Source organism: Streptopelia decaocto, assembly GCF_964273445.1.
Source record: "Streptopelia decaocto genome assembly, chromosome: 8".
NCBI classification, from domain to species: domain Eukaryota; kingdom Metazoa; phylum Chordata; class Aves; order Columbiformes; family Columbidae; genus Streptopelia; species Streptopelia decaocto.
In genome coordinates this window covers 18761151-18784084 of record NC_138662.1, presented here as the reverse complement: position 1 = coordinate 18784084, position 22934 = coordinate 18761151, and the positions used below count along the sequence as shown (strand labels likewise).

Below are 22934 nucleotides of genomic sequence, written 5' to 3'. Positions count from 1 at the left end.
CAGACCTGAGATCCAGGTGATGATCTCAGAGCCTGGGTAGGTGTTGGATGGATGAGTTGCAGGGAGATGAGTGCCCTGGACTGCCAGGGACATCAGGACACCGACAGCACTCTGCACTCGATGGGTGTGAGGAAGATGAGGAGGAGGGAAGGTGGGACACGGGCAGACGTGCGCTATGGAGGGGAGAAAGCAAAGTCATCCCGCCGGGTGTCACTTCTGAGCAGAGGACTCTGCTAAGGCTCAGTTCAACAGCATGCTGCAAGCCTGCTGTTTGCAGCCAAGTCTAAAGGCACCAAGATGTCAGTGCCTTGCAAGATTAAACTCTTTGATTCCAATCTCTTTAGCTAGAAAGCATGTTGTTTTATCTAATGCTTGTCTCTGTCTGTTTTAGGCTGTGGCCCCTGCTGAGAAAAGGTATGCATAATGAAATGATTAAATCATGCGTTTTCAAATAATCAAAGTCATGCTGTTTCAGCTATGCAGAAATCCTGTTCCTCTTATGAGGCATCTAGCCAGATTCAGAATTTCTTTTGGATTTTTTATTTCTTAGAAGGACTATGAATCAAAAAGAGAATCTGGTTAAGGCCAGTTCTGCTTTCCTGGATGCCCAGGGCCAGATATGATCACATTCATATTCTTCTAGTGTCACTGCAGACGGAAAATAACTTTGCAGTCTGATTTTATGCTCTAAAGAAAATCATTCACACTGTGACAGCACTTCAAAATATTTCAATCCTTATTCTGTGTATGCTGCTGGCTATGACTGCAGTGCAGAAAAAACCTGTTTCACTGAATCAGTAGTTATGGGAAGGGGTAAAGTTTCCAAATCACTCCTTTCCATCTTGATTTTGTAACTAATCCCTTGTCCCCTGCTGTACCTCCACTTTGACATGTGTCCCCTGTAACTCCGCGCTGCCACGAGCTTTGGCATCCCTGACACACGTAGTTGCTCAACACTGCTTTAATATTGTGCATGGTAAGGTCAGATGGCGCTATATAAACTGCTACATATAGAATTGCCTCCTGACTGTGGGAAATCTCCCAGGGAAATGCAGCCTGGAGCTGGCAGTGAATCAGAAAGACCCTCATGGTCACAGTCCAGAGACTCTACCATCCACCAAGGAAAGGGCGCTTCTTAAAAGGATGCTGTCAAGGCTGATGGACCTAACATGAAACCTTGTGCGCTTTCTTGAGTGATGGGCAACGAATGTGTTGCCACATTCTGCTGTTTGGGATTAGTTGTAGGATCGTGTGAGAAAGCAACTGGAAACAAACAGGGATGTTGTCAGCAAGGAGGACTCTGACCTCCCGAGGTCATGGATGTGACAGTGAACTGATGGAGGTTAATAGGCTTATTTTAATGAAGAGACTGTTTTTACAGGGGAGGTGGCACAGCAAATAACATGGAGCTGCACCGTAAGACACTCTTACAGGTTAATTTTAGCAGATCCTAAATACAGCCTCAGGGAGAAAAGCAGTGAACAAGTCCCTCCCTCACAGTGCCACATTTAGGAAACTGAATGACAATTGCAGCATATCTAAGAAGGCAGAGAAATTTAATTGAATAGCAAAATATCAGTTCTACATTTCAAAGAGAGGAATTATCTTTTTTTGGGCCAAGCAGAAGAATTTAACTTTAACAAAAGGAGTTATAAGAACTCTGCTTTTCCCATAATGGAAACTGTTATCATCAGCCTCATTTTTATTATGGGAGTGCAGTTCCCCACCTCGAAACCGAAACATCTCAGACCAAATGACAGCTGCAGTTTCCGAGAGCCACGTTTAGTGCTGCAGTGACAGGGATAGAGACCGTACTGGGATGCCACTGGGATGCCACCCTTGCTCTGCGGATCGCATGTTGAAGACAACGGGATGAGCAGACAGAAGGTTACTCCAGCAGAAAGCATTAATCAGGGACACTGAAAATGGTAAACCCGAGTAGCTATAAGCAGACAGCAGATGGAGGTGGAAAATAAGGAAATAATCAGATTCTGAATTAAGACAGAGACAGCTTAGATGGCTGCTTTCATTTGCATTCATCTAGTAAAATGAATTTGCTAGTTTTACTCTAGATATTTATTTCCTCAGATGACAAAGCCAAAAAGGCAATAAAACTCCCCCAAACAAATCAAAATGCCCAGCGTAGCAAGCAGTGCAGAACAAACCCAGCATTCAAAAAGCAAAGAGCAATTTCTTCTCTCCAGATGAACAGAGATGGATGATTATGCCGGTCGCCTTCAGCTTTAAAATACTGATGCAGAGCTTGGCACTCTTCTCTTTTGCTCAGCCCAGTGTGGCTCTTTGGGACAGGACATGGTGCTGCCACAGAAAAACCCACCTTGACAGAAGAACTTGCAGCTATTCAGACCTCTCATGGGGAGCACAAACCTTTTCCCAACGAGGAGTTAATGTCACCAGTGCCCACATTGGGCCTCTTCCTTGCAGATTTCTGCCTCATTTCCTTGGCTGCTTCACCTCCTTACTTGAACCTAAAGCTTTAACCAGCAGCCAAGAGCTGTGTGGGGTTGAGAGTCTTCAGTGCAATCTATTTGAAAAATGCCTATAACTAAAAGGTGTGAAGCCTTTAGCAGTCAAGAGTAGAACGACTTTGTGTAAATAACAGATTATACCAGTCCATATTGATTTTTCTTGCCTGAGCAATTCCTGGATCAAATGTGCTCTTTCTACAAGTCAGAAGGTGATATTTCGAACTGCACTCACTCCAAACTCTGAAGAGCTAAAACCAAAGTTTTTCTTTCTCTGCTCCGTCACTGCTGTAAGTAAAAACCTTACCATGAAGACACACCTTATCGTCTTGTTTCTGATCCATAAAGCTTACTTTTTAAATAAGGAAAAAGCTTCCCAGCTCTATAAACTGGGCATGGCTATGAAGAGCAATTGCACACCAAAGACATAGTTGTGGACAGCAATTCTCCTCTTAAGTGCTCTGATGTATCGTGTCCCCTGCTCCCAATCTCTGACCTACAGACTCAAGGGGACAGGAGCGCATGAGGTCTGTCCTCCCCTCATCAAGATCCCTCTGCTCAGATCAGACTTGTTCCTACAACGTTGAGAAGAAACGCAGAGCACAGTGGAGGAAGAGATGAAAACACCCAAGCCCTTCGGATCAGACCAGCTCAGTGACAAATGGGTACCTGTGTTCTTTATGCCCTGGTGAGTGTTTGAATTTAATAATAGAATTATAGAATCATTTTGGTCAGAAGAGATCCTAAAGATCATCAAGTCCAACCACAACCTAAATCTAGCACTAAACCATATCCCTAAGAACCTCACCTGTATGTCTTTTAAGTATCTCTGGGGATGGTGACTCCACCACTTCCCTGGGCAGTCTGTTCCAATGCCTGACGAACCTTTCCATGAATAAATGTTTCTTAATATCCAATCTAAACCTTTCTTGGTGCAGCTTGAGGCCATTTTCTCTCATCCTATCACTTGTTTTTTGGGAGAAGACACCAACACCCTCCATGCTGCAACCTCCTTTCAGGCAGTTGTAGAGAGTGATTCCCCGTCCTCAAGGCCTGCCAAGGAGATCCTGCTGCTTCTGCCAAGTGATGGGTGGCTGACGTGGCTTGTTGGAGATCTGCTGGCAAAGCCACCGGCAGTGATGCCTTCAGGTCTGTGTGGAGGTTTGGGATGAAAGGAGACCTGGAGTGGGCCCCACAACAAACTTGCAGTAGCATTGCCTCAAGTAACGTTGTGCAGCCAAGACGACAGATTTCAGGAGGTGAATGAATTTCACATTTATTCATGAGCGCACTCTGGAAGGATTCTTAACAGCTTTTTTACTAACAATGACAAAATTGGCGTTTCAAAATACAGAAAAGATACCAAATACCAAAGGGACATCCTACTGAGGGAGAGGAAATCAAGTTGATTTGACTCCAGAAATCAAAACTGAATACTTTGAATATTTCTCTCTGTACAACTGATAAATTTTTTATTTTTTCCAAACAAAAAGTAGACTTCCATTGCCTTTTCTTTAAAAAAAAGTAATAATTCAATATCTTAGTCATTAAGGTGGAGTGAATGTTGCTGACTTCTCAGACTTTCCTGAGAAAACAAGCCTACCAACAAAGAGGTGATGGTGACCAGACCCGGGCTAATAAAGCTCTAATAAGGTACAACATGTTGTCTGAAAGTAGGTCAGAGCCCAGCCCACTTCTTTATCCGACTTTAACCTCAAGTCCATGTATTGGAGTGGTGGAACAGAGCTCTGTGACTCCCAAATTGCCATCACCAGCAGGGTCATTGATCAGCCTTAAATGTCTGGGCCCAGGAGTAGACTCATCCTGAAACCCTTTAATGGGAAGGAAACTCATTCCTCTGTATGAAGTACAGCTTAACAGCACGGGGTGTTTTCCTTCTGCACTGCATCTCCCCTTTGAGCTCCTTCCTTCCCAGCAAGAACCATGAGAGGACACTTGCATCCCTTTTTTTCCTGATTCTTGTCAGTATGAGACACATCCTAGATACCAGGTTAGACCTGAATACCAGACATCCTATATCTGCAGGAAAAAAAGGCACTGGGTGGTTATTTCCCCGTCTCCATTATGTGTGTTTTGCCCTTCACATTCAAACAGAGCACTTGATCTTCCTTAGACAATTTATCTCTCTCATTCTTTCCTTTTATAGTTTCCCACAGCAAGGCCCCAAAAGTTATCTAATAAACATGGATGTTATGCCAACCTCCCACAAGAACTCTAAATATCATACAGGAAACATCGCCTCATAAGCGATATAATTACTGCAGAGATGAAAACCAGCACTCCTGGAAACACACGGTGAGTTGCTCTTCATCTTGTCGTACAAATTATTTCCATTCTTTTCCTTGAGTGCTTTGTTTTGTCTTGCTTCGCTTTTCAGGCTCTTGTTTTTTCCTCATCGCTTGTGATCATATGCAAGAAATGTATATCTCCAGGCACAGAAATGTAAAGCGCAGTCGTTCTGAGCTGCCGCGGGAATGCAGGTCCACCCAGTTCATTTTTGCCCATTGTACTGGGTGGAGCGGCTCCACTGACACACTCTTATACACACCCTTTCTTTTTTGGTACTGTTAATTACTTTTAAGCTACCCTTCAGGTTGGTAGCATAGCTTATTACTGTGGAAAATGAGCAGTTTCTCTCCTTTTGTGGTGACTAGTAAGTTATGAAAAGCTTTTTAGCTTGATTTATTCTGACTTCTGCCATGTCTTGCTGATTTATCCATTATGCTCTAAAATAGGGCCAATTAAACCCAGCAGTTAAACCAGACAGAAAGACACACATTTCCCTCCCCAAAAGGTATTTTTTGAAACAAAAAGACACGTTTTAAGCCAGTAAACTGTACGTTTTGCTTTGAACTAAGGACAGCACCGTGCAATTACCATTGACTCCGTTGTCATGGGCACGTTGCATTATCACTTTGCTTTGTTATTACACTCAGTCAAAGCAGAGAAACACAAAGGCGAAGGCTGCTCTGTCAAGGGCTCCGAGGACGGGATTGCTGAACGCCGTATTTTAATCATCTGCCTTGTTCACATGAGCCGAAACAGCCGCAGCCCAAGCGGAGAGCGCTTGTTGGCCAACCCAAACACAGCTGTTGTAGCCCGTTTTGAAGCCTACCAGCCTTTCCGCCGTCCCTTTTCAGAGATTAAGCTTAATCTCCTGTACGCGAGGCTTATGTCACCTCACTCAAGGACAGTTTCACTGATAGCCTTGGAAGTTTGTTCGTTTTTTTCCTCATCCTTTGTGGGTTTGGCAGGGAAACAACTTTAATAGAAACATACCCGGGCAAAAAAAGCAGGGTAGTGTAAAACCTGTGTGGTTCTGCCACGCAGCCAGGGAATTCAGCAGCTTCTGGAGAAAAATGCAAGCTGGTATTTTGGTATGGAATCCAAACCAGGTAAACCCGACCATTCTGTGTGATTTGAGCCAACAGGCACGTGAACAAAACAAGAGCTGTGTTTTAATCTGAGTTTTTATTTCCCTTTTTTTCAGCTTGCTCTGAGATCCTATTGAAATGAAAGTGTGGGAGGAGGCAGTTGTCTAATCCGTATGGATCAAAATGTCATAAAATAGCGAGTTTCAGCAGCCTGCCTCTTCCACGGCCTCATCTGCATCGTGCGAAAGCCAAATCAGGGATGGAAGTAACTCTGCCCCACTGCCAAGAAACTCATCATGTTGGTTGATCCAGAAGGGCTCCTGTACCAAAGAGCCTCTGGCGTGTGGGTAACGTTTGGCGTCTGCTTTTAGAAGAGAACTGCTCCAAGAGAAGCGGAATGTCTGTCTTCAGGTCTGTGATTATTGGAAAAGCCTGGATTTGAGCTTTTTCTTTCACTGCCTGCATGTCACAGCACTTTTGTAATGACCACTGGTTGCTGCCTCAGTTGAATAAGTTCCCCAGACTAACCAGGAACCAAGAGAAACCCTCCACCCTTGGTTCTTTTTCATTTTATAATTATCTGCTGTTTCTCTAGAGTTGCTCTTTTATCCTTATGTTTTGCTCTTGTCTGGATGTGCCCAATGCCTTGCAATTAAAACCAAACAGCTCTATACAGTTCACAATCTAAGATCACACGCTGCAAACCCTTGCTCATTAGAGCAAGCCCGAGGAAGCGAATAAGGCTGTTTCACATCAGGTCTGCTTGTTTGGTGAAGTTTAGTAATTTCTGACCTTTAGTTCCATGTTTTAAAACATCAGCAAAATGTTCTCTGACTCACTGTTAATAGCATAATTGCTAATGTGGTGAAGCTCTAGAAAATAGGTCCAAATATGTTTATATAACCGTCAGAAAACTTGCATTCCCAAAGTAAGGGAATGGTTGTACTTTTAACAACACTTGTGTTTTGGCCTGGAGGTGTCCTATGTGCTGTGCCAAAAAGTAATAATTAAAGGGACATGGTCAACATAAAACTAAATCTACTGAAATTTCTTAACCTGTGCTACTTGGAAATGCACTGGGGTTTCAAAGTGAAAAGTGTTAAAAGTTTGTTTTGCACCACTTAGGCTCTTTGTTCTTTCTGCAGTGCTCCATTTTAAGTATAAAATCTGTTTTTTCTGGTTTCACTTCTAGTTCGTGTTCGATCACTCCATGTTTCTGTGCTGTATGTGTTCTGCATTTAAAAGACATCTGCTTCACTTCAGCTGTATCCCCCACTGTCAGTCTTTGCTTCCTCCTGTTATATGCATGCTAAAATATTGCTGGCATGAATATGCAAGGAAAGTAAATGCAAAGCCAGCACCGCAGATAATTGCTGATCCTTTTAAAGTGTCCAAACCTCTCATGAGGTCTTTGATGCAGAGGCTGTTAAGCAAGACAGACTAAGGTTTGACTGTTCTCTTTGCAAGCAACAAGAGCAAGCATCTGCAATTACTTTATGAAAACAACCACTGGTGAGAATTACAAATCAATAAGTGCAATGTGCTCGTTATACTTTATTTTAATGAAACCCTGCTTCACGCAGCGTTTGGAGTTTCTCAGCTGCCTTGTTAGGTCCCTGGCATCAAGGCACGGTGACAAAGGAGCCAGGCACCCCCTCTGCAATTGGCATCACGGGGCAGATGCTGCAAGCATGGTGAGTAATTCACCAGAAATCACAATTCATTTGGTGGCCAAGTGATTGTGAGTAAAACTGAGATCTGCATTTAAATTAAAAGGATGAAAAAAAAAAGAAAAAAAAGGATAAAAATGCATAACAGCAAGTGCACAGGGCAGTGTGACGCTCTTGCCAGTGTCAGATGGGGTCAGGCAGGGGCTGAGCTGGGTGAGGGTGCAATGCACAGATATACCCTGTGCAGATGTTGGAACTTTTCATGCCGAGAGAGCCGTGGATGGAGCGGGGGGAGCCGATTCCTGCCCCTGTATTTGTGCACAGGGGGCTCCGAACCGCAGAGCTGGGCACGGCGCCACGGTCCCGCAGCCCTGCGGCTTCTGGCCTGCAGCCGGGCCTGCATCTGGCCAGCCAGAAACCCAGCCAGAGGAATGAATTCAGATCCATCTGCACCCACAGACCGTTAGCGCTCAGGGTGCAGTTGGAGGTTACAGCTCAAACAATCCTTTTTCCAGGAACAATGCCCTGGGCAAGGCCTGTCTGATCCAGAAGATTTGATGTTCTCAAGAAAAAAAGTAAAACAACAACCCACAACCTTCTTTACTTCAAAGCCAGGACTCTCCTCCACTTATAGGGGTTCTAACAAGAAGATCTTGTGATCTGACATGGTCGGTCATAGCCCAGAGGCTGTGCAATAGCCCGCTCTGTCAGTGAACTCCTTGTAACAGGTCCAGAGACTGGGGAAAACAGCCAAAAAGCAACATGCCAGCAGAAAGTGTATGGTCAGCTTGAATAATGGATATACATGAGAAAACCATGGTCTGCTCGTAAGGATTGCTCAGGCTGAGGGGAGGATCCGTGCACCACATCGGTCTTTACCAGGGCGCCATCCCTTTCCCTGTGATGGCAGCGGGGAGGAGATAACCCAGATAACCCAGTGCACATTTCCGAAGATTTAAAAAGAGCATCGTGAAATAATTACTAGAAAGTTTAGGTCATGCAAATGTTCAGTGGGGTCAAATGCCAATGGAAAGCGCTCTGTGAGAGCCAGGCCTGTCCGTCTGATGTGTCCAGCAGTCAGCACGCTCTGCAACCAGCAGATTAATGACCTCCAGAGAAACGTCCCCACCTCTGACAATCTACTCGAGATTTCAGCAATACATCTTTGGATGCGGTTCCTCTGAGCTTGTCGTGATCAACCAGCTGACACGTATTACGCAGGACATTTGGGGGAATTCATTACAGCCACAGTGCTGATGAGCGGGCGGCTGGGAGGTGACCCCACCAAAGTGGAACTGCTGGGGGATAAATCCATCTCCCAAGGGGTGGGTGCTTTGCCATACATGCCTTATACCTCTTCAGATGTTGGGTTTGGGTTTTGGTTTTGTGTGTGTGTGTGTGTTTTTTGTTTGGTTTGGTTTTTGTTTTTAAATCTCAGCCTTGGTTTGCAATTCTTCAGGGTATCTAATTAGCTGGTTTTTTTTTTCTTCTAGGATTACTTGGCTCCTTTTCAGTTGATGCTTCCCATGCACAAAGAGGGAAGTGTGCTTTTCTGTACTAGGGCTTTTACATATAGTCCTTCCCTTAAATGAAGAGGGAGTTTGTCTGCACTGCATTTTGGAGGGGTGGGGGAGCCTAAAATGCCCACAAGGTTCAAGGATGAATTTAGACAAAATTACAGGCACACGCAGGTGGTGTTTTCGGGACCACATGGTGCCGTTGTGGATCTGAGAAGATGTGGCAGTTTGGTGTGGCACTGGTACAGCTGCCCGGGGCTCGGTGGGAGATGCTCTTTGAAGAGCAGCAGAGCCCCTCCACAGATAGACGTTGACTTTGTACTGAAAATGGCATTATTCCCCATGCCAGTCAGCAGTGACCTGAGCAGGTTTGGATGTAAATACCCTGATATAATAGCCTGCGCTTGGTTTGCAGCAGACCTGGTCTCCTGTTGCAGCGGGCACGCTTGGGAAAGGGCGGTTTTGGGGGTTAGAGCATTCCCGGCATGGGGAGAAAGCTCAGTGCATCTCTGCACGATGCTCCTGCTCTCGCGGTGAAGGTGCGCGCCCCGGGAAAATGCCTCATTTTCCCGAAATGGAGCCAGTTTCTCCGCAACATTTCATTTCTAATGTCCAAATGCACATCCCAGCAGGCTGGCCTGTGTGCTACCGTAGACAGCAAAACCACCGTGAGAGTTTGTTTGGATTGAATTGCACGTCTGCACAAAGGGGACCCTGCTGAAATGACAAACCCCCAGGCTATGTATCCATGCTCATGTTTTGATGCGCTGATAATATAGTATTTCCTGGGGCAATGTGAAGCGAAGTGACAGGTTTACCCTTTACTCTGAAAGTGAACTTAAAGTGAACTTATGCTTTGAGGTGTATAAGTAAAAGAATTTGAATGGAACAACAACAACAAAAAAGATTAGTAGTTAAAGGTATCTTGCAGGTGATAAATTGGCAGGAGTCTAGTTGGTTTAACATTAACACCCAGAAAGCATAAGGGGCTGTAAGTTAACCATGAGAGACCATTAACTTCCATCCCCGTTCACCTATGGAAAATTATTTTCTTCCCATTCTTCTGTTTTCTCTCCCCTTTGAATATAATCAAATGTAACTCAGCTTTTCAATTCAGTGAAACCTTTTGATCCTGCCTGTGTATGAAACACTTCATACCACAGTGTGGCATCTCATAGTAAATTAAATTAACTCTTCTGCATACTCCTGAACTGTGAGAGACTCTCAATAAATAAAAGAAATCTGCAAATAAAGAGAATTTAGTAGAAGGCTGAATGCTTTCCATTCACCTCAGAGACGTGCGGATCAGTGTTACCCTCACACGCCTGTGTAGGTACCTGTGTAGGTTCAGCCGGATGCCTGACTTCTCTGCACATCTCTTTTTCTCCTTTTCCTTCAAAGCAAAACCTTCTGTCTTCTGAAAATATCCTGGAGACAGCGGCTGCAGCTCATGCAGCTGCTCCAGGCAGCCCCGCGCCCCTTCCCACCCACACCCCGCGCTGCACGAGGACTCCTCACCCTTCCAGGCAATTCTGCAGGTCAGTAAAACACCCAGAAAAACCCTCCAGGTTCGTGATACTCACACGGGATGGGTGTTCAGCACAAGCCAAGAGCAGGCTGCTTGCAATGGCTGCTTTGCGGCACGGGGGTTTCCCCGTGGGTTTCATTTCAGAGGGATCCTCTGTCACGTGTGTGTGTGTGTGTGTGTGTGTGTGTGTGTGTGTGTGTGTGTTAGACATTTCAGAGCCTGTGTTTGAAACCGTTTGTCTTCCCGCAACGTGTGACAGCTGCTGCTCTAACAGGGTGCAGGACAGGTAGGGATCACCTGCCGACACCAGCACCCTCAAAAACGCGACATCTGCTCATCCTCGGAGCCTGACCTGCAGCATGGAGCACATGGCTCTGCTGCACGCCAGCCTTCCAGGGAGCCCGGTTTGATAATAAACCTGCATGTCCTACAGGATGTTCTCTAAATGGGAGTTAGGAGGTTGATTAATTTTTTGGAGTAAACGGCTTGGAATCAAGTTATGTAGATCCTCTGTTTTCCTCTGCCACTGACTCATTCTTCTATCACAGGCGAGTCACTTCACCTTGATGCAAGGATTAGTGAGAATGTGCCTCCAGGATACAAGTCTGTCTCATGCCTTTCTAATAATGGCTCTGTTTACTTTCTACTTCGTATGTGTTCACTTGTTGTGGAATTATGGCTTTCCTGTTTGGAAGAGGATAGTGTGGATTAGAAGTCCATGTGACAAGAGCCAAATGTGCAACAGAGCGTTTAAAATGGTAGCAAACATGTAATTGGTTAAAGAGTTAAATGGAAAGGAACCTGTGGCTACTGGTAGGGCACAAAGCTCCATGTTCTCACCTCATCAACACACAGAAGCGTTTATGGGGCTCCTACAAAGCTTTCAAGATTCATTGTATGCTTGGCTGTGTACATTTTATCATAAAGAGCCGTAAATGTGTCGTGTTCCCCATGGCATTAACTTGTCTGGCAACGTGGCCTCTTCTGAATCAAATGTTTTTATAGTGACATCACTAAAACCCTTTCAGAGCTTGCCGTGAAGCATCGAGACCCACCTTCCAAAGCAGAAGCTGCTGACGCCCCTGGGCTGGTGGGCTTTTCTCCTGCCTGTGCTGGCTTTGGGAAGTTCTGCTGAAGGAGTGAGCAGAGCTCTGCATTCCCAGCTGCTGCCCCTCTGATTTACAGAGGACTCCTGCAATGTGGGAGACTGGGAATAGAGCTTGTCAGGGAGTGGGGCTTTGGGGGACTGCTGTTCCTTTAATGAGATGCTTGGGGGGATGCTCTTTCACAAATCTTTTTGATGTTCTTGAATAGAAGTCTGATCCCAAAGGGTACTGCCCTGCAAACATCCATCCCAGTGAGTCTTCAGGGTTCTTTGTGTTTGATGTTACTTGGACAATTCACCTGTCTTGCCTGGGTAATAGCTGTAATATTCCCCTAGAATCTGGTGGAAGGATTGAAATTCAAAACCCAGGATGCTGTCATTATACTAATCTCTTTTTACGCAACTGTCAATCCAACTTGTAGGCTGGGGCACCCACTGTGTGCTCCTGCGAACCACTGCTTCCCATCATCTCCTTCTGTAACCTCAGGTTCCTATACAGCTCTGCCTACATCTTTATACAAACTATACCCACCCCTTCATCCTCAAGTTTCTAATGCAGAGAAGCCACAGCACCTGTCTACTGACCCAGCGGTGTCCCCTGATGTTTCCACTCCTCACCTCTGTGTTGGAATGGGTAATAAAAATGCTGCTCATTTCATCTTTATTAGGCTTTTCAAAAAGACTTGGAAAATGAGATGCTGTCTATCTGAGGCAGTTTCAAAATTCATGAGCTCAGTTAACTGCATGGATTAGAAATCACCTGGAGGGCTTTTTTTTTTATCTGTGAAAATTTAAATTCAGCAACCAGTGTTTCCTCTGCAAGAGAGGGTGAAATTACCACTTCTCAACTCCAAGGAAAAAGCTGCTTTCCCTGACTTCCTTACAATGCTTTAGGTGTTAGTGATTAACAGTACCAGCCTTCATTTCTGTCTTTGTCATCCCAATACTAGATATTGTGTGTATGGTAAGTGATGCAGGTACACCACCTATTGTTAAAATAGACTAGCACTTCCAGCAATAATAATTTCATTTCAGCTGCTTATAGTTTTGCCAAATTGCAACTATTTGCATTGAAACTTCTCAAGCAGAGAGTGTCTGCTTCATGCTGATTAATTTGCTCTAAATTTCAGCAAAAATGTTTCAGCTGTACTATGGCCAAGATTGAGGAGATGTGCTATTGAATGTTGTTCTTACTACTTACTGTGTTGTGGCAGAGGTTTTTCTCCTTTTTGTAAAAGGAATTCTACCACCCACACGTGTTGGATTTGAAACTTGTCATGTCTTGGATGTGCTTTCTGGTGTTGGGCAGAGCTGTCCTGAGAGCCAGTATGAAACCAGTGGTAAAATCACAGCCTGTATCATGGCCTCCTGTCACAGTCTGTCTCCTGGATCATTTGCTATCCCTGCTCCTGTCCTCTCTCCCACCATCCAAATCGAGTAGCTCGCTGTCCCCTCTCCCTCTCTTCACCAAATCCAAGCAGGGTCTCGTTTCCCATTCCCTCTGTGGCTGAACCCGTGTGAATCTGCCCTTGGCTCCTGAACTGGAGGATGGTGGTCCAAGAGCATCTCATGTGCTCAGTTGTACCTTTTTGCCCTCCCTGAAGTCAGCAAATGGATCTTTCACCGATTTTCATTGGTTGTACGAGCCTGGACAACCACGCTGGGAACATCTTTCCATTTTTACAACCCCTCGGGAGTCAGCCACCAAAACTGGGAGCTGATGTTCCCTTTCCCTGGCTGCCAGGTCCATGTTTGTCTCAGACAATGTTCTGGCACCTGCCTCTACCCAGGTGTGTGTAGGGGTCCTGGGAACTGGGATAATTCAGATGCTGATTTGGTACCAACTCCTGTACTGTCAGAAATGGCACCTTCTGCATCTGGAGGGGGTTTGGACACTGATCTGCTGGGAAATGCTCGTGCTAACTGGGTTTCTTCAGGCTGATGGTTAATTTTGCTGCCAATATTATTGAGGGTAGATGGGTGGAAGGGCTTTTTGGATAAGGAGAAAAATAGTTCTCTAAAGCTATGTAAGGAAAGATTCCACCCCCCCACCCCCCCATCCCCCCATCCCCATTTTGGACTTAATATGATTTAAAGTTGGCAAGGAAGGTTTGATATGGGAGAACAGAGGTATTCACATCTGTCACTGCAACTAAAGGGCTTTATCTGAGCACAGCCCAGAAAGTCAGGTGCATTTGCTTCCACTGCTCTTGGATCTTTCAGCAAAGTACTGTTTTTAAAGCATTTGGTTCCCCAGCAGGATTTCCAGCTCTGGTTTCCATGAGATTAATTGTTTCAAAAGCTGGAGTGGATGGAAAGTTTTGTTGGTTATGTCCATATAGAAAAACCACCACTTCTCTGTGCAGGAAAAGCTGATACTTTTAGCACTGCCATGTGTTCCTGAACAGTCTAATATTTCACTCAGCTGTTACATATTCTTACTTTACTCATCCATTATTTAACAAATAAGGAAGCACATGAAGTGATTCTATGTTGCTGTTGATTTCCTTTTCCTTGATAACCTTCTCATAGTCATTTTTTTTAAGGTTCACTGTCACATTCACAAAAGTCAACACGCAGTTGCAGATCAGACTTCTTGGAACTCAGGTATTTGAGACACCGTCCAAAATGAGATGTTGCTTTGTGTTATTCATTGCCATTCCTAGCCTGGGTCACAAAGGCTGGGATTTAGGATTAGGTTTCTCTTTGCTGTGCACTTGTCCTGACTGACTGCAGAACACATTGCTGAGACTCCAGCTGAGAATGGTTTTCTTTTCTTGGCTTCTGCACAGGCCAATTAAGATTTCATTGGAAAATGTTAACTAGTGAAGTGTATCCCTTCTTTAGAGAAAGCTGTAGCAACCACATAACTATAAATTCCTGTGTAGTCAATCAGTGGCTCACGAGATCCGTGGAGTCGTGCCCGCTTTGTCAGGCTTTGGAAATCTCGAGAGCAGGCCCTGGAAAGCCAGCATCAGCCTTGACTCGCATGGCCGGCTGATTTAGCACCATGAATCTCTGTTGGGCTCTGCAGGAATAGTTTGCTTGGCTACAAACCAACTACCAGAGGAAATATAGCTAAGAAAGCAGAATAGGAGAGGACAGCAAAGCCATATATACTGCACTGCAGTGTGGATGAGAATTAACTGTCAGGGTAACACAGCTTTATTACTTTTTTTTCCCCCAATTCCTAATCTTTTCCTTGCATGGCGCCAGAGTTTATACTCTGGGCCAGCCATATTTCTAGATAATGTGTAATCATGGTTCCCTCTCATTGATTATCTCACTGCTCAGTTCCAGCTGCTTTGCTGGGCAGCAGGAAGCTTTTCCACATGGCCTGTGGGCATCATTAAAAAGCAACGCGAGCCTGGTGCTTTCAGCCCAGAGGGATTTGATCCCGTTCAGCACAGGGCTGATGCACAGAGCAGCCGCTGGATCTCACCAGCTTCGTGGTGCAAAGTTGGGGTCAGAACAGGCGCCTCGGCTTCCCCACACCATGCAAGCTTGGATGGGGGCCACGGCGCAGCGCTCCCCTAATTTATATTTCATTCAGAGCACGTCCTTCTCTATCACCCCTGCAATTTGAGCAGCACTTTTTAATTTCCTCATTATTTATTATGTATTCTTAGTCTTGCTTTGATAAAACCAGGAGGCTGAGGATGGCTTTACTGCCCCATCTCATTATTTGGGAGAACCCTTGGAAGGACTGGAGGGCTGTAGGACTGAACTGCTGGGCAGGGGCATCTCAGGGCATAAGCCAAGAGAGGCTGACTGAAGCACTTTGTTCAAGCGCCTCCACTCTGTTAGCTCCAGGATGTGAAACAGAAATAGAACAGAGCAAGCTTCAGTGCAGTTCTCATTGCTTCAGGTTTGAAACATTGAAAAATATGCCTGAGCTACCTTGGGCTGTGTCTGGCTGGTGTTTCCTGAACATGCCCCCGTTGAAAGAGATAATAATGTTCTGTTTAAATTCATTTCTGAAGTTAGAAAACCAATTTCTTTTCAAGACTGCGCAGCTCACTGAATTGAACCTCTGCACAGCAGCGCATTCAGTTGCTGCTGTAAACGGCTACTGCTGCTTTTTTTCCTGTAGCTTTAACCACAGAAATAACAGAAAAACAAAACAAACAATCAAATGAAACAAACAAAACCCACCAAAACCCAAACCTTATTATTTGTCTCTTTGGGTTTTTTCTTTCTTTTTTCCTTTTCAATGACACTGGCTGCACTGTTAGTTGGAAAGGAGGTTTGGGGAAGGCATATGACTGCACTTTCTTCCTCAGCTGAGAAGAGGCATTTGAATTCTCTCTGCCTTTGCTGAAATGACACTATTGCTGAGAACATCTGTAGAAAAGAATCAGCTTTTTCTCTCCCCGCTCTCACTGAAAGCAAACTTCAGAGAAGGTCAAGCTCATAGGCCTTTCTGTGGATTATTTTAGCCACGCTGAAAAGGGTAGAACCCATCTCATTGCAACCAGCTGGAAATACAGCAACTGCTTTAAAAGTACAGGAGCTACCTGCCGTCAATATATGGATTTGGTAGCAGCCAGGCAGTTATTTAACATTTTTGGCAGTGCTAATGTTACTGCCCAAGAGTGCTGAGAGAAGTCTGGCCATGCCCTGAGCAGTGCAATGTATCATCAGTAACTCAGCCAGCGAGACCATCTGTGCTTAAACAGGAGGTCACCCTGTAGGTCAGGCTTGTACCCATGGCAGATTGGATGGGCACGTTCTCTCTGGGCTGCACCTAACGCGAGCAACTTAAAGGTCTCATCCAACCTAAATGGTTCTATGATTCTTAAAGCATTTGGAAACTGAGACACACAGGTTTATGTTTCTGGGAGCACATGATGCAGAAACTCGTGAATCATCACTCCATGGTTAATACTTGCAAGAAGAGGCGAAGGCATTACCTGCAAACCTTTGATCTAAGTTGCTTGGGCTGCAGTCTGCAGGGCTACTGCGGCTGTTTCTCTTGAATTAATTGTGGCAGTAATAAGAGCTCCAGCTGCAAATCCAATGCCCTGTCCCCTTCTGTCTTTGATGGACTCTGCACACACTGGACCAAAGTCCTCATTTGAAAGATTTCTTTATAAAAGCGAGGAGCCAGCCGGCTCGGCTTTCTCTGCGCAGACTTGGAATGTGCTTTCTCCACTCCATCCTAAGCTGATTTGGTAACTTGCCAGGACAAAACTTCTTGCAAAAGACACCTCTGGATTGAGTTTCTGGAGGTGGCAGACACCATGCCTCCTAGATCTGGCTCCTAGACATTCTGGGTAGGTGGTTGTCTGGTTTTAGCAGTGCTGGGGTTTACTAATGCAGACATAATTCAATTAGGGCACCCAGAGGATTGGAGAAAAGCCTTTATTATTTTTAGTCTAAATAAAAATAGTATCTCAGGCTTCCTAGAAGAGTGAAAACACAGAGAGTCATGGACGATTGCTGGACAAAGAATACTTATATGCTTTTTCAGCCAGGGTTTCCATGTAACCAAAGCTGTTTAGATTGGATTTGACCAGGCCTGTCATGTCTAGGCAATTAGTTCTCTATGCTTAAAACTGCAGTAACAAACCTGGGTTTGACTTTATGGCAGTACATGCAGGGTACACCCTCACAAATGCTATTTAGAGGATGATTATTATTACTTTAATTGTACCCCTTCAGTAAACAAGAAACTCCGTTTTAGTCATGAGGGAATGTTTCAGCAGTGCTAAAGGGATTTAAGAACCCGAAGACTCATCTAAACATGGTCAGTGAGGGCAGTACCTACGCCACATGGGTTTCTTTGAAAACATCACTCCATTCATTGCCTTCTTTCATTCTCCTCTTCCTCCAGGACCAGGTTGTTTCGTTGTAGGGACCCTCAGCGATGTCAGTATTTCTGGATGGTCTGGTTATTCTGCCAAGATACAAGGTCTGGAGAGGAGAAGGGACAGACCTGACCAGGCTTGCCTGATGCAAGAGGGCAAGAACATAGCAGACATCCGTCCCTGCCTGTAACACAAGGTTTTAAGGAGAAAGAGAACATTCTCAGCGTGCTCATTCTGTGGTTCAGGAGACTTTTATAGCACTGCTCTGACCACTGATGGCAACTTATGTTGGTTTTCTTTTTACAGGCTGGTTTTTCTTTCCCTTTGTATTTGGACCCACTTCAGACGGATGCGTGTATAACAGCAGCAAAGTGAACGCTGCGGGGAAGAAGCACTCTCCAGCACACAAACCCCTGGTGAGAAGCTGCTTCATCTGGCCATGGGCATTTCTCACCCAATACACCCCCTCACTCTACTCTGGAGAACAAATTTGCTTTTGCTGAGACCGAGGGAGTTGGAGAATGAAACACCCCAGATCACAATCTTGTGCTCATTGCTGCTATGATAAGAAAGGGAACTTTCCAGACAAGGTACTTAAACTAAGGTCTCTTTCTCTTGTTCTATATCTTGGCCACGGGCTGCTTGGACATAAAAGATCACAAGACCAGATCACTTGGTCCTGGGGTTCTGGTCATGATCAAGTCAATGTAAATAGATTGAAGTCCAGGAAACAGGAAGATCTTAAGGAATGAGAGGGACAAATTCCCACTTAGAGAGGGAAGCTTGAAACACGTTTTTCTTGCAAGACCTATTTGTGCTTGAAATGCTCTGACTCCTCTTTCCCAGCCACCATAACCAGACTGTAAAAAAGAGCACTGAGTATACAAGTCCCTGCTCTGTGCAAAGCCTTGCTCGCAAGAGATCTATGTGACACAGTAGAAAAATTACCTCTTTCCGTCCCCTCCTTACGAATTGTGTTCCCTTGCCATGCAGAAGCTGTGTTGAGTCGTTTGCTGTGCATTGATGTACATTAGGCAGGACCACAGCAGTAATTTGCTCTAGGGCATCCAGGGTTCCCTTTGGGTGGAAAGATCATTAGCTGGCTCCCACCTCAGCCCTGCAGCAACACTGCAGCATCCCCTTCTCTTGGTGCAACATGTAGCTGTAACGGGGATGGCAGACAGAGCCGAGCGGTCGCAGCCGGTGCTTTGGGCAGAAGGGAGAGAGGCTGCAGCTTTCTGCTGGGAACGTGCAGGAAAAGAGCAGAGCACGGAGCAAACACTGACCGCCGGAGCCTCGCGCTCCTGCTGGGAGCTCTGACAGGTTTGCTGCTCTTGTCGGAAGGAATGGCCATTCCCAACGCTGTGCTAAGATCAAGGGCAATTGGCTTTCCAGTGTGTGTCTGTAAATCACATCCCTTCCTCATGCGAGCCTCTAAATCAGACATCGGCAGAGAACAAGCTCCCAGCGGGTGACAGTGAATAAACTAATGAAATATAAATGCCCGGTACAAAAGGCAAACACAGTCCCTAGTTGCCACCACTGAGTAAATGGTTGATGGGAGTTTCCACCATACCAACAGCTTTTGATGCAAGCGTTGCTGGCAGAGAGTAGCCCTCAGAGCCTGTAATTTGGTTCACTCCCATCACTGCTGGTCATTTTAAAAGCAAACAGCTGCTGCTTTTTTTTGTCTTTTCTTTTTTTTTTTTTTTTTTTTTTTTTTTAAATTATTTATTGTGGCAGCAAGAAAGTTAAATGAATGATTTCTTGAACTCTATTTTGACGGAGGCCAGCATTTCACAATGAGAAGTGAGAGCTCAGCTTTTAATTCTTGGTCTCTAAGAAGATTTCCCAGAAGATCAGGAGATAATTGCAGAAAGATCTCTGGGAAGTGATTACCATTTTGTTTGGGAATGGGAAGATCACCAAGCTATGCAATTAGCCAGGTTACAATATTAACTACTCAGGACCAGATGCTATTTGCACTATCCTAAACCTTAGTACTTTTTTCCCTGACAAGGCATATGAACCTGCATAATTTTAGGTAACATACACTGTCATACCCACCAAGTCAGTGGGATTTCCCAGGGTGTGAAGTGGCTTTTGAATCGGCTGCTTGTTCCCTGCCCTGTCCCTCTGAGACCAAGGAGATTCCTCAAGGCATCGGTGCTACTTTATATGAACAAGTGGCAAAATCTGGTCACAGATTTAAAAGATCCACCAAGCATCTTGTTTTATTATAGGTACTTTTAACTCTCCAGTTACCTCTCCAGAGGTATTGAATGTAAATTCTACCTTTTATCCAACCTGCTTCTGTTAAATACTGAGCCTGGAAGTATTTACTCCAGTACTTAATGGTGAAAAGTCCACCCCAGTGTGATTCTCTGCTGCTGTCGTGTATCAGTGCAAAGTGGGCATAAACACTAGTGTTTTAATGGAATAATATTTGAAAACTCACATTCTGCAGGTGAAAAGGACTAGAGGAGATGGTGGAAAGTCAATGTACTGCCTGAGAAAGCAAGTATTCCAGCTTGGTGCTATTAGCAGAATTAACTTTTCCTGGTTAACACAAAAATGTGACAGAAGCAGGTGCCTTGCATGTCTTTCAGGGCAAAATGTCGTGGGTCTCAGTTATGACCAGGATGGTTCAGATAAGGTGGTGGGAATTTTTTTTAGGGCTTGTAGAGCTGAAAGGGATTTCTTGGCAAGATCATAAGGTGTCCATCTCGGGGAAACTGTCAGAATAAGCTGCACACACATCTGCTCAAGAAGGGGATGAGCTGGGGCTTTGCAAGGTCCCTCTCAGCTGGCACATTATATATGCCATAACATTTAAAACAAAGCACTGAGCATCAGGATACACTGGGGCCTGTAGAAATCCTGGAGGGAGGGTGATGTCTGATGCAGTGCTTAGAAAACAGAGAGGGAGAACCCCCAGCAATCTCTGTGAATAGCTCCCCCGATGTTGGTTTCTGAAGAAAGCCTGTAGTACATCAGTGTAGTTCCCTACATATCTGCCCAAGCCCTTGCTGGTTTGGTAAAATTTGGGGGCTCCGGCTGCAAACACATTGTGCACTGGTGCCTGGCCACCAGCAGATGGAGGTCTCACCAGCATAAGGCCAGGGCAAAACTATTTCTATGGCACTCCAGCTCCAGAATGAAATAACCGGGTGCAAAATTAAAATATCCTCTAGAAAGGCTCCTTTTCACGGCAGCTGGAAAACCTGGTTTTGAGGAGGAATTCAATGGACTCCTCAGTTTCCATTCAACGTGATCATCAGACCAAAGCTTGGGGTTAATCTCGCTCGGTGGCACCGAGGTCCTGGGAAACAGCAAGGCATTTGGGAGAAAGCTGCTGGGAAGACAGTAACGAGCGCCGCTAACGAGCAGGGAGGGAATCAAGCATGCATTGCACTGAAGGCAGCGCATCTTTCTGCAGGCAAAAAGCACCCCCTCTTCACTCACAAGTCAGATGCAGTCCCTGGCCTCAGCAGGAACAAATAATTTTCCACCATACCATGTTATTTTGACCATTATTCTTGGTTATCAGCCTTGCCTTTACAGTCATAAATAGCTCCTCCATGATCTGAACTCCATGGTGTGGACAGGCAGCATGGTGGCCCTTCCACAGGGAGTTCACAGCCTGGCAAGGAAGGAGCCATTGCCAGTCTCTAGCAAATCATAATTTCTCAGTTCTTCCAGTTAACCTGGCAAAGCAGCAGATTGAGAGAGCCAGGCTCAACGCTTGCCCGCAGAAAACCACCAGGCTTATTTCACATGTGCCGCTGAGCACTCCTATTTTCATGTGTGCATCGCACCTCAGTTGTTCTCCAGTCAAACCAGTGGGGCTTGGAGACGGATGGATGGACTTCTCCAATGCAGACTGAATCTGATTTCCCTTAGAAATAGGCTTGGAATAATAGTTCTGGAGTCTGAGAGCTTAAGTTTGATCCTCTGTGCTTCTGGGGTGACCTCTCTTCCCAGGTAAGCACCAGGCACTGTTTTCTGCCTCATGGGGTTGCTCTTTCTTTTCTGTATGGTGGGGATGCAGGGAAGGGGAACGGTACAAGACATCAACATGTGGGACCTGGGTGGTTTCTCACGCACAGAACTAGGCAACAGCAAAGCCCTGACCTCCCAGCAGCTGGTGTCATTGTCCCCTGACAGCTCTTACCATAATGTACCTCTTTCCCCTTGAAAATGGGTTTGTCCTTCTAAAAAGAATGTTTTAACGTGGAACCAACCTGATTTGCAGATGAATCCAAGTAGGAATCCTATAAAATCTTTATGATGTGCTTCCCCTTACCTCATCTAGCCCCGCAGATGTGAACAGCGCGTTCACCTCGGACTGTCGGAAGACTGGCCATGCATATCTGATGTGATCACAGATGGCCCCGGCCCTGCCCTGCGGGTATGAAACACAGACAGCAGTGAGCAGGACTCAACAGGTCAGTGTCTGAGCTTCAACTGCGATGTTTTACTGTATTTTCTTTAAAGGGAATATCCAACTATGGGTGAAGTTGGGTCACTTGTACTGGTTTTATTTCTCCTGCTGGACCCAGAGAAGTTGAGCTAAGAGGATGATTATTTTCCTTAGCTCCTGTGAGAGCCTTGGTCCAGATTTTCCAGTGTTCAAGTACTAGAAGATACAAATAGTGAAAAACTCACCTGCTGTCTGAGTGCACCTTCCAGCTCCTGGAAAACTACTGGAAGGGGGTTCCCACTGCACTGGCTGGATATGCCAGTTGTGGTCTCATTTCTGTCGCCACTCTCTAGACCAGGGCTGTCAAACTCATAGGCGTAGTTATATTTATACAGCCCTAAAATTACATTTGGCCATTTGAAGGCAACTGCAAGGCTGATGTGGCCTCTGCTGAAAATGAGTTTGCTCTAGAGCATCCAACAGGGACTTTAAAGAGCTGTGTAATTTCATGGTCATAGCTCAACTTGGCCTGCAAGGTGCTGCTCAGGTTTTTATTTCATTCCAGCTTCATTCACTGCAATTAATTCCTTCTCCTGATTTACTCTGCCCTAAATGAGCGCAGAATGAAGGTCAGCATATACACACAGGCAGGCTTTCTTTGTCATTTTTAGTGGCTCCTCCTTGAGCTGTTCTCTTTTTTTTAAAGCTAAGCATTTTGGGGATGAAGAGAGAAGCAGTGATTGACTTGTCAGTGGGAATCCGGCTGTCTTTCTAATTTGGCAAGTGGCCTCCGCGTATATCTCGAGTGTTTTTACAGAGTTGGGTCAACAGCATCGCTGCTCTTTCAAAACCAGGGCAACAGAAGCTCAGAGCTTTTTTTGCCTGCAATTACAGAGCCTGGATGTTAGAGGACGCGGTAAGAGAGCTTTGTGCTCTTGCTTTCCAAAATCACGCAGAGATTAGTGGAAAATTATGTCCTCCTTCTATGTAACGCCATTGC

At 45.3% G+C, this 22934-nt stretch overlaps 1 protein-coding gene and 1 long non-coding RNA gene across 2 annotated transcripts in view; both read left to right on the top strand.

Annotated features, from left to right (window-relative positions):
- Positions 1-5466: 5466 nt before the first annotated feature.
- On the top strand, positions 5467-10402 carry LOC309443501. Its single transcript, XR_014184801.1, has 3 exons — positions 5467-5902; positions 5998-6292; positions 8067-10402. It is a non-coding gene; the product is annotated as an uncharacterized lncRNA (long non-coding RNA).
- A 7422-nt stretch (positions 10403-17824) lies between these two features.
- Positions 17825-22934, top strand: part of CHST13 (carbohydrate sulfotransferase 13) — a 33134-nt gene continuing 28024 nt past the window's right edge. The window contains exons 1-2 of the mRNA XM_082060491.1: positions 17825-18101; positions 21827-21959. The gene's annotated coding sequence lies outside the window, so the exon portion shown is untranslated. The remainder of the gene's footprint in view (positions 18102-21826; positions 21960-22934) is intronic.